The 18894-nt window shown below is 37.2% G+C and overlaps 1 long non-coding RNA gene and 1 pseudogene across 1 annotated transcript; both read left to right on the plus strand.

Annotated features, from left to right (window-relative positions):
- Positions 1–5081: 5081 nt before the first annotated feature.
- On the plus strand, positions 5082–12192 carry LOC133832748 (SART-1 family protein DOT2-like; annotated as a pseudogene).
- A 472-nt stretch (positions 12193–12664) lies between these two features.
- Positions 12665–13773, plus strand: LOC133831055 (uncharacterized). Its single transcript, XR_009892367.1, has 3 exons — positions 12665–12922; positions 13307–13446; positions 13526–13773. It is a non-coding gene; the product is annotated as an uncharacterized LOC133831055 (long non-coding RNA).
- Positions 13774–18894: the final 5121 nt, after the last annotated feature.

Below are 18894 nucleotides of genomic sequence, written 5' to 3' on the forward strand. Positions count from 1 at the left end.
ACGAGTGATTTGATCTATAATCTTCTCATATACCAGCCTCCCCCAAGGATATTTATCAAATATTTCCAAATTGTCCACTAGTCGTAGCCAAGATAAATCTATTGTAGTACCGGCACTTGAATTTAACAGAAATGCAATTAGTAGGTAGATAAAGCACAACTTCACTCTGTCTTTCGTTCTCTCCTCTTTTGGTATATTATCTAGCACATTTGCTACATCCTCTATTTTTATAGACCTATCCTTGGAGTACTTATTCTTTAAATTGTTGTTTGATGAAACCACATTTAGTTCTTCTGGTGTTAATTCGCCACCAGTGTATAATCCAGATACTATTGCAAACTCTTGGATAAAGAATCTCACAAGTTTGTCATTTATCAAAAACCACAACTCATGCTTTTTTTTTACAATTTATCCTCCTTGCAATTATCTGGTGCGATAAGGCCCCCCAAAACTTCCATTTCCAAGGGAGGTCCAACAAATGACCCAACTGACCATATTTTCTAAAAACAATCTTGTCAGTTTTTGATAACCAAGAATTTATTTTTTCAAATATTTGCATCGAAGACCTAATGGTAACTTTAGATTTCGTTTGAACATTTTCATTCATAATAACACTCGAGACACAAGAAAGCTCTGTTGTCAAAATAGTTCTAGAAATCTGAAATTTACCAAACAAACAAAATACAATGTAAATAATAAGTGCAAATATTTATTACAAAATTGAAATAAGCGACCCTAAGTTGGGTTAGGTCTCTTAGTGTATATTTACATCAACAAGAAAATTGAAATAAGCGACCCTAAGAGACCCAAAGGGTCGCAAAGGTCGCTTAGTGTATTTTAACATCTAAGAAGAAAATTGAACTAAGCGACCCTCTGAGTCGCAAAGGTCGCTTATTGTATTTTAACATCAAGAACAAAATTAAACTGAGCGACCCTAAGAGACCCAGAGGGTCTCAAATGTCACTTAGTGTATTTAACAATTAAGAAGAAAATTGAACTAAGCGACCCTCGCTTAGGGTCGCTTAGTGTATTTTAACATAAAGAATAAAATTGAACTAAGCGACCCCAGGGTCGCTTAGGGTCGTTTAGTGTATTTTAACATAAAGAAAAAAATTGAACTAAGCGACCCTGTGGTCGCTTAGTGTCTTTTAACATAAAAAATAAAATTGAACTAAGTGACCCAAAGCGACCATAAGCGACCCTGAGGGTTGCTTAGTTCAATTTTATTCTTTATGTTAAAATACACCAAGCGACCATAAGCGATGAGGGTCGCCTAGTTCAATTTTATTCTTTATGTTAAAATACACTAAGCGACCATAAGCGATGAGGGTCTCTTAGTTCAATTTTATTCTTTATGTTAAAATACACTAAGCGACCATAAGCGACCTAGTTCAATTTTATTCTTTATGTCACAGAAGGTTGCTTAGTGTATTTTAACATTAAGAAGAAAATTACACCGAGATACCCTAAAAGACCCTTAATTGCACTAGGCGACTCTATAAGTTACATATGGTCTTTTAGTGTAATTTTCAACTCAATATTCATATAATTTTCAGAACAATGATGAACTCTAACAATGAAAATAAACTTAAAATTATAGAATTTTCACTTTTTTCAAATTGTACATCAATTTACTCAAAATCAAAATTATTCTAATCCATTAAACTCATAATCTTAATCATTCTAATTCATTAAACTATAATCATAATCTTACTTGTTCATTTGATGACAACGGAAAAAATGTAGTTGATTCTTCCATTGTTGCTTCCATTATATTTTCTTCAAAATAAAGAGCATAAGAGAGAAAGGGAATGAGTGAAAGTGAAACTATTGTGGAAATAAGTAGAAGAAAATAAATACCAGGAAAAATCTTGTCGCTGTTGAGGGTGGCCGGAGCTCGTCGCCAGCGAACTTTTCATGGTAGAATGAGGTTGTTGTCTTCAATGGAGAAGGAGAGGGAGAGGTATGTGAAAGAGAAGGGAGGAACACGATGGACTATTGTTTAGGGTTTTGTTATATGTATTAAACTTATTTTGTTTAAAAATCCTGCCACATCATCAGATTTTAAAAAATGTAATAACTATAAAAATTAATTAAAATAAAAAAGTCATTTTGCAAATATCAATATCTGATAAAGGCATTTTGGCAAATTCCTCATTTTTCTCTTCTTTATTTTTTTTAAAGAATGACTTATTTCTAGGTTAATCGTGACCCCCTCCACCTCTGTTCGACAACCCCGCGTGCAACACCTCCTCCGTGACGGCACCCCTCACCTCCGTTCGACAACCCGGACAGCACCCCAAGACAATAGCCCAACCACCGTTCGACCCCAGGACAGCAACACCTCAGGTGACTGGTTTCCTCCTTCTCAGGCGACAACACCTCAGGTGCACTACGGATTCCCCAGGTATGACCTCCGCCCTCTCTCATATTTCCTTTTTCTTTATTTTTTTTCCTCTCAAAGTTCAAACTCCCAAAAATTCTTCTCAACTTTCTTTCTTCTGATTTCTGGGATTGAAGATTTAGAATGCCGAATTGGGTCTTTTGTAGAGTCTATAGAAACTGTCTTGTATTGTAGAAGAGCTACATTTTGTTTGATTCTTTTTTTGCTTCTTGTTCATGTTGCAGTCCTAGTTTAAGTTGATTGATTGGCTTTCAAGTCCTGCTATCTTTGGAAGTTAAAGGCCTCTTCTTTAGTTACTTTGCAAGATTCATCGATCTACCATTTCAATGTGGTATACTTGTTGGGTATTTCTTAATTTGTTAAGAATCTATTTGATTTTTGAATAGTTTTGGATTTCAATAATGCTAACAGTACTTGTTGGATTCACTGAGCTATTAGTCATTACTTTGTGGATTATTAATTTTCATTGTTTGATTAATAATGCACCATGAGCAATGCAAAGAATTGGTTATGACTTTTTGTGCTCTTCCTATAACAATGGAGCTTCGTATTAAACTTTAAATTCTTGATTGTAACTACGACTATTATTTGCATTATTGAAGACATCATATGCTTCATATTCTGCAAGACCGTAACTAATATTGAAATTGAAATAATGCATTTTTCATTGTTTACCAGCATATGCGTAATATCCCTCTAGTAATTATTTTTGAAATCATGACAAGGTGGATCGTCAAGCAAGAATTAAAATGTTTTTTTCCCTAGTCATTCATCATGTACCTTACTTTTTCTTAACAGACTCCTATAGATGTCTAAATAAGTGACTAACTCAGTAGGTCTCAACTCAAGTATAATTTGGCTCATGTATATCTCATGTCTTTTTTAACACCTCTTGTAAATATATGTAGTACCTTTGCGCAAAACTCTTAAATTGTTTTCTTAAGGGCTTTCATTTGTGGTTTTATAGGGTTTTGATGAATACATGAATTTGGTTCTTGATGATGCTGAAGAAGTCAATGTCAAGAAGAAGAGCAGCAAGACACTGGGTATGTGTCTTTAATTTCTCGTCCCATTCTCTTGTGCTTGTCGATATACTTAGGTCTGATTTTTTTTCCTTGTTCCTCAAGGAGGATAATTTTGAAAGGAGACAACATAACTCTGATGAAGAATTCGAAAGTATGCCATAAAAACAGCTTATATTTGTATGTATATGCTATTTAAATATTTCCCTCTCCCTCATTGGTAACTTCTTTTCTTTCTCAGGGGAAAATGATGATCATGTCACTGATTGGATTGATTAGGGCGTACAGTGTTGTTCCCGTAGCATAGCATGTATGTTGAGTTAATTTAGAATTACTATTTTGGCTGCTTGGTTTGAGTATATTGTTGGATAACATGTAGGGGAACTCATTGAATGTTGATTTTATATGCCTATAAGTAGATAAGTTGTTGCATTCGCTTCTCTTAATTAGTATTTGCTATGCTCTGATTTGTCATGTTTGTGAAATCTAATCATGTCATTTCTCCTAGGTGGAACTATGATGTCTGAGGCTGAGTCATATCCCCTCATAAGTTAATAACCATGTGAAATTGTCTGCATCCTCTTTCAAAAAAAAACTGTTTTGGAAAATTACTCTTACGGAACATTTACATTTACCTCTTGGAGTTTTCCAGGCACCACATTGTAATGTCACAAATTTTCAAAATTTTAGTCACAGGATGGGGATAACAAATTATCATGTCTTTAGGAAGGGTTGCTATATTCTGAACCCAAGTATCATAGAAAATTCTTTGCATCTAGACGGAAAAACTGGTGATGGAAAAGAACAAGGAATAAAAAAATAGATTTAAACATTATAAAATATAATATAATAATAAAAAAAATCTTGTAGTGCATTGTAGCTACCACTGCATCACCATATTTGCGGCACGTTGGAGATGACCTTAATCCATTTATAATCAAAATTTTACTAAGTAATCAAATTTTTATTAGATAAAATCAATTAGATATTTTTTTTTTTAAAATGATCAAATTTAAATTTGTACTTATTTATATATATTAAATTTAACTTATACAAACTAAAAAATAATAAATTAGTATTATATTTTAAATATTATTATTAATAATAGTATTTTAATTTATATTAATATAATTATTAAATATTTATATACTTGGCTTAAAAATTGTTTTACAGATATTTATATACTTGGGTTATATTTGTATTTCTTTAAAGCATTTTAGAAAATTTTAATTCGGGAATAGAAGGAAACAACTCGAGCTCTTTCGGAAACTGCTGCAGGTCTGAATGGACCTCCGTCACCTTTCATTGTAGCTCTGTCTGAAGAGCTTCGAACTTCTCTTCCAAGGCTTCTAGCTGAGAGTCCTTCTTCGGTCCCATATTGAATCTTACTGGCTCTGATGCCAATTGATATGCGATTCCTGCTTAGGTTAGAATAAACCAGTGAAATCCAGGGAAACAATGGCAATGGAAATGGATATTTGTATTAAATTATCACGAATTTGAGAGCCTGAGTTCTCTCCAAAAGTTTTACAGATTACCACAATCTTCTCACCCAAACAAACTAACCAATACTCTCTTATTCTAAACCACTCGAGTAAGCCACAATACCGTATACCCTACTCACACACAAGTTGCTCTCCTATAACTAATTCATGATGTGCCCCCTCCCCCCTCCCTCTGTGCTGACTTGTCCAATTCCTTCCCTTTCCCCTTCTAGTGTAGACATAAGTGATGGGAGGCCTGTCAGTTTCTTTTCTCCTTGTTCTCATTTATTACTTTATATTATATTTTCAAATTCAAAATGCATAAGAAATGTTGATGTATTGTATTGATACTTCTATGCAGGGCGTAACTCTAGATGAACGAGGACTTGTTACTAATGAAGAAGAGAAGAGACTTGAAGAGGTATTATTTTCTTCCCTTGTAATTTTTACTCGCAATAACAAAATAGATGTAATTTATAGTTGAGGGGTCTGTTTTTTTATTTTTTTTCTTTCTATTTATTAAATTATTCTGCTCCTTCTTTTTCTGCTCATTTTGTTAATAAAACTTTATGCATCATATTATAAAAGGAAAAAAAAGATGAAACATAACAGTGTTCGGGTGTATGTGAATATCGTTTTGGGTTTTCTCTTCATGTGCCTGAATGTCTCTTTTATTCTTCCTTGTGCCCGAATGTTTATTGTTTATATTATTATGTGTTTTCATATGTAAAAGTATGTTTTCTCATGAGATTTTTCTCCCCTTCCTCTTGTTATAGCTTGGTAGAAGGTTACAAGGTTCTTCTACAACCAATCGCTTTGAAGATCTCAACTTGCCTGGAAAAACAGCATCAGATTTCTGTACTTCTGAAGAAATGGTTCAGTTTAAAAAGCCCAAGAAAAAGAAATCATTGCGAAAAAAAGGATAAGCTAGACTTAGATGCCCTTGAAGCAGAAGCAGTTTCTGTAGGTATTGGTGATCTTGGTTTCCGTAAGGATGGGAAGTGGCAGTCTGTTAAACAAGAGCAAGAGAGAGCTGAGGCTGAAAGGAGGAATATTGCATACCAGACAGCATTGGCTAAAGCAGATGAGGCATCTAAATAATTACAAATGGAACTGTTGAAACAGAGGAATTAGAAAACCCTCCACTATCAAATGAGGAAACACACGATTAAAGCTGCAATATTGTGACCGTTGCTACAGCTGTGCAATTGTCCTTGGAGATTCCCTCTCGTACACAAAATAAGGAATGGATGTACCATATTTGATGAGCTGTATTTTCTCTCCAATCACAGCATGTATTTTATAACCGTTTTGGTCTATTTATTCTCTTACTTTCCATTTTGTAAATTGAGCCAATTGAATACAATTAATTGAAGGAGAAAGTTTAGTCCTCTGTTGCCTTTTTTACTCTGCAATTTATTACCTTTTATCTTGGTATCAGAGCCCAGGTTCTCACGTCCATGGCTACCCCACAAGAATCAGACACAAACTCCTCTGCAACAAACCAGAGTGCTGCTCTGCCCACCACAGTCGCCACCACCCTTCCTGGAGTCGAGACTCCTTCACCTTCCATTTCTCTTCCCATTCCAACACCACATGCAGCTTACTCTCTTGGGTCATCAACCCTCAGTCAAGCCCCAGGCTTCTTCCCTTCTTCCCATTTGGCTCCACTCACAATAAAACTCGACAGAACAAACTATTCGTTTTGGAAATCACAAGTCCTACCTGCACTTCGAGCTCAAGAACTCGATGGGTTCATTCTCGGCACTAAACCGTGTCCACCACAGTTTGTTGACAGCACAATCGGAGGAACTGTCCCTGGTGAATCTCGCCAAGTCAATATCGGATACACTATCTGGATACGCCATGATCAAGCTATCCTAAGTTGGCTCATGAACTCTATCTCTGAATCAATGTTTGGTCACATAGTTCGATGTCAAACCTCCATGGAACTGTGGAATACCCTTGAACTTCTTTTTGTCACCAGCTCTAAAGCCAGGACACTTCAACTATGATTTCAACTTCAATCAATGAAGAAAGGAAACCTCTCCATTCACGACTATATGCTCAAAATGCGAAATTTGGCAGACAATCTCTCTGCTGCTGGCCAACTAATTCCTGATGAAGAACTTATTCTCTACATCCTTGGCGGTCTCGGTCATGATTATGAAGCCGTGGTCATTAACCTCACTTCTCGCCATGACCAACTCACCTTTCAAGAAGTTCAGTATATGCTTCAAAGCCAAGAAATGCGTCTGGACCAAATCAATACTCCCACGGACCAGACTCCTCCAAGTGCCAACTTTGCCTCTCAATCTAGAAGGCCTTCAAACTTTCAGTTTCAACCTCAATCCCAATCTTTCTCTGGTCGTGGTTTTCCCAATCGTGGCCGCGGACGTGGTCGAGGTGGTCGAGGAAATCGTATAGTGTGCCAACTCTGCACTCGTCCTGGTCACATCGCCTCAAAATGCTATCACAGGTTTGATATCTCCTTCCAGGCACCTGCCAGTTCCAACTTCTCCTCACCAAACCAGCAAAACCACTCTGGCTATCCTTTCAACAACCAAAATGCCTCAGGTAACCATCAACAAGCCTTCCTCACCTCAACTATCAACCCTGATGAAAATGCCTGGTATATAGACAGCGGAGCCACAAATCACATCACAGCAGATGCATCCAACTTGCAGCAAAAAATGGACCAAAAAGGTATAACTCATCTTGTTATTGGAAACGGCCAATCTCTCTCAATCACTCAAACTGGTAACAGCAAACTCACTCTATCACATTCACCAAATTATTTGCATCTCAAAAATATTTTATGTGTCCCTGCCATAACCAAAAATTTGCTCTCTATTTCTCAACTTACAAAAGATAATCATGTTTTTGTTGAGTTCCATGCTGACTGTTGTCTTGTGAAGGATCGAATCACGGGGAAGGAGCTGCTTCGGGGAATGCTTAACCATGGATTATATCAACTGCAGTTTACACAGTCATCTTCTCCACATGTTCTGCTCAAGTCCACCAGTCTCTCAAACACTTCAAGTTCTATCGAGTCTGTCAAAACCACCACTGTCCATGGTGGAGAGTCTTTACTTGCTTAATCAAAATCTGATGTTAGTGTATGGCATCAACGTCTTGGTCATCCTAATCTCAATGTAATGAAAGTCATGTTGGCTAATGAAAAAGTTGCTTTTAAATATGAAATTCCCTTTTGTGATGCCTGTCATATAGGAAAATCAAAACATAAACATTATGCCATTTCCCAAAACAGCTCCAGCAAACCTCTAGAGTTGATTCACTCTGATGTTTGGGGTGCTGCCCCCATTCTCTCTAAAGATGGATATAGATATTATGTCCATTTCATTGATGATTTTAGCAATTTTACTTGGATTTTCCCACTCAAACTGAAATCTGAAGTCAAAGACATTTTTATTAACTTTCAAAAGTTTGTTGAAAGAAAGTTTGATACAAAAATTAAAACTCTCCAATCTGATTGGGGAGGTGAATACAGAAGTCTTGCACCATTTCTCAAATCCATAGGTGTCCATTTTCAACATCCTTGTCCACACACTCACCCTCAAAATGGAAAATCGGAAAGAAAACACCGTCACATTGTCGAAATGGGCCTCACACTACTGTCCCAAGCCTCACTGCCCTTGCACTACTGGTGGGAATCCTTTAGTACAGCCACATTTCTTATAAATCATCTGTCAACTCCCACCTTAGATCACAAATCACCAATCGAAGTCCTCTTTCAAGTCAAACCAAAATTACACTTTCTCAAAGTCTTTGGCTGTGCATGCTTTCCCCATCTTAGAGCTTACAACAAACACAAATTAGACTTTAGGTCCACCAAATGTGTCTTTTTAGGATATAGTCTACACCACAAAGGTTATAAATGCTTACATCCAACTGGCCGTATTTATATAGCTCAAAGTGTCACTTTCAATGAACATGAATTTCCTTTCTCCACTGATTTTCACGTTCTTGACTCCACAGTTCAGTCTTCCTCTTCCCCAACTATCCAATACAGTCAATGGTTACCTTCTCTCTGTACTTTTCAACAGGAAAATGATTGTGTAAATTCGGCACCAGCTGAAGAATCCATGAGTTCAGCAATCCCAGATGCATCTTCACCTCCCCGTGGCACACCTCAATCCTCCAACATTCAGCATGAAACTCCAAGGTCAGTTCCATCCTACCCTTCCATACCTCTTGGCACTCATCTCCCTTTCAATAACAACTCTCCAATTTCAGCATCCACATCATCGTCCTCTCCACCAACATCTTCCCCACCTCCCCTACCCACTCATCCCATGATCACCCGCTCCAAAGCCGGCATCTTCAAACCAAAAACTTTTCTTGCCTCTCTATCCGCTAAAACTGCCTCTGCCCTTCTCACTTCCATTCCTGCCACCATCGCTGAAGCCATTGCCATACCCGCCTGGAAACATGCCATGGATGAGGAATTCTTTGCCTTAATCAAAAATAAAACTTGGACGCTGGTTCCCTTCCACCATACAATGAATGTTGTCGACAACAAGTGGATTTTACGCATCAAACACAACTCCGATGGCTCCGTTCAACGCCATAAAGCACGCCTTGTTGCCAAAGGATTCCAACAACAACCAGGTGTTGATTTCTTTGAAACGTTCAGTCCCGTCGTCAAGCCACCTACCATTCGACTTGTTCTCACTTTGGCCGTCACATACGATTGGGACATTCAGCAAATTGACATCAACAATGCCTTTCTCAATGGCACTATTGATGAAGAAATTTACATGTCTCAACCCGAAGGTTACATTGACTCTACCTATCCAAACCATGTCTGCAAACTCAATCGGGCTCTCTATGGGCTCAAACAGGCTCCTCGCGCCTGGTTTGACCGCTTGCGCAACACCCTTCTTCAACTTGGTTTCCACAATTCGGTCTCCGACACCTCCATGTTCTATTTCCATCAAGGTGATGCTCTCATGTTTGTCCTCGTATATGTTGACGATATCCTACTTACTGGCACTAAATCACAACAGGTTACCTCCATTATCTCTCAACTCAATGTCTCTTTTGCCCTCAAATCCTTAGGCTCAGTTCATTACTTTCTTGGTTTTGAGACAACTAGGGGGGCTGATGGCATTCATTTGTCCCAAACCAAATACACAATTGATCTTCTCACTCGAACCAACATGATACATGCCAAACCATGCCCCACTCCCATAAACCAGAACAATTCTCTTCACCTACAGGACAGTCAACCTTTTGAGCATGTCACACTCTATCGAAGCACAATTGGGGCGCTCCAATACCTCACGCTTAGCAGGCCCGACATTGCATTCACAGTCAACAAATTGAGTCAATTCCTACAAGCTCCCACTCAAAACCATTGGCAAGCATGCAAGAAAATTCTTCGGTATCTGGCAGGGACAGTTGGAGAAGGAATTAAATTTACACCAGCAACAAATCTCTCAATTGAAAGCTTCTGCGACTCAGACTGGGCTAGCTCGTTGGATGACCGGAAATCAACAACTGGGTACTGCGTTTATCTCGGTGGTAATCTGATAAACTGGAGCTCTCGAAAACAAAAATCGGTGGCTCGTTCAAGCACCGAAGCTGAATATAGAGCTCTTGCTCAAGCGTGCACCGAGATAGTATGGCTTCAATCTTTACTCAAAGAAATTGGAATTACTAGCAACACTCCAGCCATCATTTGGTGTGACAATTCAGGGGCTCGACAATTGGCCTCAAATCCGGTATTTCACTCGAGAACTAAGCACATCGAAATAGATGTCCACTTTATCAGAGACAAAGTTTCAAGCAAAGAAGTCGAGGTCAGATATGTCCCCTCCAGTGAACAAACTGCAGACATACTCACAAAGTCTCTATCGATCGCAAGCTTCCAATACTTAAAAGGCAAGCTGGCTGTTGTCTCATCACCCCAGCACAGCTTGAGGGGGCGTGTTGAAACAGAGGAATTAGAAAACCCTCCACTATCAAATGAGGAAACACACGATTAAAGCTGCAATATTGTGACCATTGCTACAGCTGTGCAATTGTCCTTGGAGATTCCCTCTCGTACACAAAATAAGGAATGGATGTACCATATTTGATGAGCTGTATTTTCTCTCCAATCACAGCATGTATTTTATAACCGTTTTGGTCTATTTATTCTCTTACTTTCCATTTTGTAAATTGAGCCAATTGAATACAATTAATTGAAGGAGAAAGTTTAGTCCTCTGTTGCCTTTTTTACTCTGCAATTTATTACCTTTTATCTGGAACAAACTCTTCCCTCCAAACCAGAGGAAGATTCAGTTTACGCAGATGATGATGAAGATCTTTATAAATATCTGGCAAGAGCAAGGACATTAGCTCTCAAAAAGAAAGACGATGCACCATCTGGTCCTCAGGCTTTTGCACTTCTTGCCGCCAGCACTGCCAACAACCAGACTGCTGATGAACAAAATCCTACAACTGGAGAGCCTCATGAAAACAAGGTTGTCTTTACAGAGATGGAAGAATTTGTATGGGGTCTTCAGCTTGAAGAAGGTATTTTCTGTTTATTTTTAGTCAAAATAATAATGTAGAATAATTTTTTGAGAATAGGGATCTATTATATTTCATGAAAGTAATATCTAGCGTACTGTACATGCATGGTGCTATATTCTCATTTTCTAAGCTATGTTTTAAGGAATAATAACAGGTTGGAGAGTCTGGTGTCCTATCCATAAATCTTGTTCTCATATTTTAGATTTAGAGAAATTTTAAACATGTGATTCGTAAATGGAAAGAAATAACTTGTATGTTTCTTTTTTATTTTTCAGAAGCCCATAAGCCTGATGGCGAAGATGTTTTTATGGAAGAAGATGAGGAACCGGAAATTTCTAACGAGGAAGTAAAAATTGAGCCTGGTGGGTGGACTGAAGTTAATGATACTGAAAAAGATGAAGATCCCAGTAAAGAGGATAAGGAGGAGATTGTTCCAGATGAAATTATTCATGAAGTTGCAGTTGGTACAGGATTGAGTTACTTAAAGAGAGAGGAACGCTGAAAGAAAGTATTGATTGGGGTGGTTGAAATATGGACAAAAAGAAAAAGCAAACTTGTTGGCATTGTTGGGGATGATGATGATGAGCCAAAGAAGGGGATGCAACCACCTCGCCAAAATAAGGATGAGACTCGTACTTCATCTTTGGTCCATTCAAAGGAGACTCACCCACCTAAAGTCTATCATGAAAGGGACATCCACATTGAAAGGACTGATATTGTAAGCATTTCATTTTCTTAGCCTTTTGATCTTTTCATATGCTTTGTTATATATGATGTAAAATGTTTATGTAAAGTCTTTGGCTTTGGGGGTTAGAGACCTCTCACAGATCTATATATTTTAAATTAATACTCAACTGAAGGTTCGGAGACTATAGTGTTTGCTCTGTTGTTGATTAGCTAGGACTCAAAAGGCTTCCTTGGTGGATCCATGCCATTCAACTGTTGTTGGACACTCACAATGCACGAGTGAATTATGTCCATGCAAGCACTCCTCAAAATTAAAGGAATAATTTTATTTTTTTAACTTTATATTAGAAGAATTTTTTTTAGTCACTCATCCACCAACTTTATATTAAATACTTTGATTGCTTGCTTATGCATGTATACTGATAACTTGAATTTTCACTATAGACTGATTTGGAGTTACAACCTGTCAACATGTTTTGACATTATGCTTCTTTTTCTTGCTTTTTCTTATGATCACGCAAAAGCATCTCTTTTCTCACTAGTGCTTTATTTGATTCTGACAGCCGACTCCAAAGGAAGCCTTTTAGATTCTTTCTCATAAGTTCCATGGAAAGGGGCCTGGAAAAATGAAACAAGAACAGCGCATGAAGCAATTCCATGAAGTGTTGAAGTTGAAGCAGATGAAGAGTTCGGATACGCCATCATTGTCTGTGGAGCGGATGAGAGAAGCTCAGGCTCAATTAAAGACTCCATATCTTTTCCTTAGTGGTCATGTCAAACCAGTATGTTTTGTTCTTTTGTTTATTTAATTATTTTCTCTCACAATGTTGGATATTAATTGCAGAATTTCTGAAGTTCAACAAAATATTTAAAACACTTTGAGCCTTGAGATAGTGAATCTGTGAGGCTATTAAATTTGAATCAACATATATGCTTGTGATCCAGTGCACTGGAAGTTAGTGATCATTAATCTAGATGACCATACATGTTACTATCTTGATCCACTTAGAAAATCTCCTCCAAATGATTTGAAGAACCTTATGAACAAGTAATACATTTGAAACTCATTTTAGAATATAATATAGTTATTTGATATGGAAATAAAAAATTAATATGCTGTTCATATTGATGTATATGCGTCTCTTCACACATTATGCGAAAGACAGGAAGGAATGAAAAAAATTACAAGTGGAAAGTAGTCAATTGCCCTCGTCAAACATCTTCAGTGGAGTGCGATTTTTATATTATAATGATGATGAAGGACTATTTCTTGAATGAGACACTCATGCGATGGCTAACTAGTAATGTAAGTGTATTTATTATTATTGAACTACAATTCGATTGAATTTAATTTCTGACTTAATTTTTTATTTTCTGTTTTGTAGTGTGGTGGGAAGAATACATATACACTTGGAAAAATTAATGAAACTCGAAATGAAGCCAAGCTTCTTGAGCGGATGAGTCATAGCTAGAGTAACTTTTGAAATCAGAATTAAAAAAATATACTAATTGTAGTTTTTAGTTAGCAGTTACATAGTTATTCAAAGTGTACATTTTGATCTTGTAATTTTTAGATTTGGAACATACTGAGTTCTATTGATTTTGTCTGCCTATTGATTTTGTCTGAACTATGTTGTAATTACACAAGAAATTATGAATGAATATAGTTGTTGAAAATAGAGAGATGAAAAAAATTTCATATTCTACATGGGACGTCGATCTCCACAAAACTGTTGTCTTATGTATTACAGGGGATGATGCTTGCACATAAATTTTCATCTCATGTACTGCAAGAGGATGACACTTGAGTAGGAACTGTCGTCTCATTTACTGCAGTGGATGACGCTTGCACAAAAACTATTGTCTCATGTACCACAAGAGACAAGGTTTGTATAGGAACCATCGTTTCATGTACGATGGGAGATGACACTTTTATTTAAATCGTTTCATGCTTTATATGACATGACATTGCATGAGATGACGGACGTATGAGAGTCCATACGACGATCTAAAACCATCGTCCCATGTCAATTTTGTAGTAGTTTGTAATTTCTAAATCTTTTGACACACATATTCGTTCCTTATATCTCATTGTTCCACGGTTACTGAGAGTAAAATCTTTGCTATTTCCATCTTGGATTCCTTGTTTATACATTTGTATTTGCAGATCCTTATTCTATCCTTATGTAATTGTGTCTAACACAGTTGAATGTAGAGTCGAGTTTGCTAATCCCCCTATGATCAACTCTATACGTGCTCGTTCTACTTCTTCCATCAACTTGGCACATATTTTTCTTATAGCCATTACTTTCCCTTGGCTTCTACGACTTAGGGCCTCGGCTACCACATTCGCCTTCCCCGGATGATACAATACTTTACAGTCGTAGTCTTTGACTAATTCTAACCATAGTCGTCGCCTTATATTTAACTCCTTTTGAGTGAAGAAATATTTCAGGCTCTTATGGTTCGTATAAATTTCACATTTCTCCCTATAAAGATAGTGTCGCCATATCTTCAGTGCGAATACTACTACTGCCAATTCTAAGTCATGTGTCGGGTAATGTTGTTCATACTCTTTCAATTGCCTAGATGCATATGCTATCACCTTCTCTGCTTGCATTAATACGCACCCTGGTCCCTTCTTCGATTCATCACAGTATACGACAAATTTCTCATTATCTGTAGGTAGACTTAATACAAGTAACATAATAAGTCTATTCTTCAAATCCTGAAAGCTCGGCTCACAGTCATTAGTCCATACAAACTTGATGCCCTTTCTGGTCAGTTCTTGTTAGGGTTTTATGCCCTAATTAAAACCCAAATTCTTTGTAATATCATTTTATTATCAATAAAAGAATAAAAATCATTTTTTGACTTGGTCAATCACTTTGCTCACATGTTTTATTTTCATGATTATTTGTTTAATATAAACTTCTATTAAATCCCGAGCATATAGTTGATCGTATTTATAGTGACGTAATCACAGTGGAATATAAATATGATTATATGTTCAAAATAAGTTAGTCTTAAGATTAGTCAGTGCACAGGATTTACACTGACTTGTCAATCTACGATATGATCTACTTACACATTGTAGTGTTATGTTCTTTCCAGAACATTAGCAAAGTAGATAAGATCGGATGTATTTGTTACATCGGACATGACCGATATTGACAGTTGATAAGATAAGTAAACATACCGTTATTATCTATTCTAGTCATATCATATAGTTGACCATAGGTCAATTCAATCTCAATTTTGAGTGGTTAGTATTCTAACTGATTGTATTATTTGAGTTCTTTGACTTGTTCGTTACCAACTTACCCTACGGACTAGCCCATACTTACATCTTGGGAGCTCGGTAGTATAATTGAGTGGGAATGTTAATCATAGATATGAATATCTATAGCTCCTGGTGAAGAAGTGAAACGGTGGTTTCCTTTTAGTTTGGTTCAAGGTGTTAAATGATAGAGATCTCATTTCAGTAATTAAATTAGTTTACTGAAATATCATTTATAAGGAACTAAGTGTTTTAAGGATAAAATACAATGAGAGGTAAAACGATATTTTAGTCTCATCTCATTGTAGATCGTCTATAGATGATTGAGTGACAATTGTGGTTGTAACAATGGATAATTAGTAGCGTATATATATTTGTTATAGGGCGTTCTATGAATTCAAGAGTGCAATTCCAAGTCTATAGTGGAGTCACAAGGAATTAATAAGTTAGTAAATTTATTTGTTAGATTTATGATAACTTATTGGAGCTTGATTTCATAGGTCCATGGTCCCCATTGTACCTTGGATAAAATCATCTAGATAGTCTCAATTAATTGATTTAATTATCAATTAGAATTATCAAAGTTGACCAGGTCAATTTTGGATAGTTTCACAGAGTTATATAATTTAGAGAAGAAAAGAGAAATTAAGGCAGATTTATTAATTAAGATAAATTAGAATCTAAATTAATAAATAAGTTTAAATCAAGGTTCAAATTATAAATAATTAATTAGATAAATGATTTAAATGATTATTTAATTAATTAAATCAATAGAAAATAATACAAGCCTTGATTTTAAGTCCAATGGGCTTATAATCAAATGGGAAATTTCACGGGCCTAAAGCCCATGATAATTTCGACCTAGGGCTTCAAATTGGCTATTATTTTATTGATTTTTTAATTAAATTAAATGGCCTAATTGATTTTATAAAAGGAGTGCTTAGAGAGAAGTCAAAACACAAGTTTGATAAGTCACAAGTCAGATTTTCTGATAGGTTTTATATTCTCTATAAACACAAGTCATTTTCTAAGCCTCTTTGTTATTTTCTCTTATTCTCTTTGTATCTATCTCATGTGTTGAGAATTGCCCACTCTAGTCTAGGTGATTCTAAGGATACTTTGGAAGGCTGTGAAGAAAATAAAAGATCGATTCAGTTTCTTGATAATACTTTGCGACAGAAATGATACAAGGGTTAGAGAAACTGAAGGAATGACTCATTCATTCCGTTGCGTATACTGTAAGTATTCTTATCATTGTTTCTCTTTGAATTCAATTTTAGAATCATGTTCTAGGTTATCTAATATTAATTTGTTTAATATTAGATGTACATGAAAATAAATAAAGATCTTGTATAAGTTTTCCCAACAGTTCTGTCAATGGCGTGGCAATCTTTGAAAACCCTTCTGCGAACTTCCGGTAATACCCTGTCAACCAAAGAAAACTTCTCACCTCTGTAGCATTCATTGGTTGTGGCCAATATTTTATGACTTTTATCTTTACTGAGTGCACCTTAATACCATCCTTACTAACAATGTGTCCTAAGAACGCCACTTGAGTTAGCCAAAATTCACACTTCTTGAATTTTGTGTACAATTGATGCTTCCCTTTTCAGTGTCAACCTTAGATGTTCTTCGTGTTCCTCTTCAATTCGCGAATAGATTAGAATATCATCTATAAATACTATCACGAACTCATCCAAGTAGTCCTTGAAGACTCTGTTCATGAGGTCCATAAATGTCGCAGGAGCATTGGTAAGTGTTTACCCAAAAACGGCTGCTGATGACGTGGCAAGGATTTCTCACACGTGGTTGACACGTGGCAGATTCGAAATAAGGAGATGTTGTTCGATTATCGACCAGCTACACATTGCTTCGTCAAACCTCACGATTAGATACGACCAGGCTGGTCGTATGATTTGGTTTATTTCCTTAAAAGATTGTAATCTTGTAATAACTACATTGATTATTTCCTCTTTATTGCCTTGATACACGGATATTAAGGATAGTTAAGGCCCATTGGCCCATGTAACCCCCCTTGAGCCTATAAATATGCATGAAATAGCTCAAGGAATGGACTTTTGACCTTTTAATCTTTTTCCTGAATATTGAGAGATGGAGCATACAGTGGGATTATCCTCCAAATAGTTGTGTTTCCCCTAAAGCTTGTGAAACTCAAGAACCCGAGTTCTTTGATCACGGCATTGGGATTCAATATTAATAATAGCACTAAGTGGACGTAGGTCATTACCATTCATTGGGGTTGAACGACTATAAATCATTTGTGTCTATTCTTTACCATTAGATTACATTTTTTATTATTATCACATTTCTTGTTGTATTCTTGACTCCGTGTCATTGGACAAATCAAGGGTCAACATTCTGGTGCTTTCATTGAGAGTTGAACTCAAGAAGCTGTAAGAAAATCTAATGGCAAAGACATCTAAGAAAACTGGATCGATTGCTGGCGCTGCATCATCTCAACCTCCTCCTCCAAATGTGGCAGAGAATGAACTACATTTAGCGTTTGAAGAGGAGGAGTTGGATACGGAAACACTGAGGGCAACACTGGGGGTGTTGGAGGATGAGTTGGCCAATCTGAGGGTCAATCAAGAGAACGCAATGGAGACAATGGCGCTGCAGCAAAGAGAAATTGAACGTTAGCGTCAGGAGCTGAGTGAGCAGTATGCAGACATGGGCCGTCGGCAGAGGGATGCCATGGCCGCTCTCGAAGCAGCCATTCAATTGGCTCGAGGACAGGCTGCACCGGCCTCTCAACCGGATCAGCCACCGAGCGCGCCACTGCAGCGGGCTCCCAATCCAAGTCCTCAGCTCCAGCCAGTAAGCCCCCAAAGGCCGGAGCAGCCACCTGTGGCTCAGGATGATGTCCCAATTCAAGATCCTGAGCAGCAGCCTCCATCTCAAGCTGGTCGAGGCAATCCCCAGCGCCAGAGGCAGAATAGGGTCAGGCGACCGCCCGCAGCCCTAGATGCCCAGGGGACGAAGAGCCAAATCCACCGAGCAGGGAACAACGTCCTTCTGCCAACAGAAGGAACAACGAGTCAGGCTCTGTGGTCAGCCCCCCCCCCCCCCCGACATAATAATGCACGGGGACCCAACAACCAGCGCAGGCCTCCCCCTGACGCTCGGGAAATTCCAACCCGAGGAGGAAATGTTATATTATTTCATATAATATAATATTAGATTAAATAATGTGACAAAATGTGATTTGTCACACCTTGTAACATATTATTGAGAGTCACAAAATTGGGCACATGTGTGTGTCCAAATGTGACATATTTTGGAGTTACAAAATCAGTTACAAATTTGTAACTCCCAAATATTACCCAATAATGTGTATATTATATGTTACACATTTGAGATTGGATTTCATAAAGCCATATGAGAAATGGTTGATAGAGATGTGATTTTAACTCCCATATTGTGTATGGAAGTTACAAAATCAAGTGGGAATAA

The sequence above is a fragment of the Humulus lupulus genome, chromosome 4, assembly GCF_963169125.1.
Source record: "Humulus lupulus chromosome 4, drHumLupu1.1, whole genome shotgun sequence".
Taxonomy (NCBI): domain Eukaryota; kingdom Viridiplantae; phylum Streptophyta; class Magnoliopsida; order Rosales; family Cannabaceae; genus Humulus; species Humulus lupulus.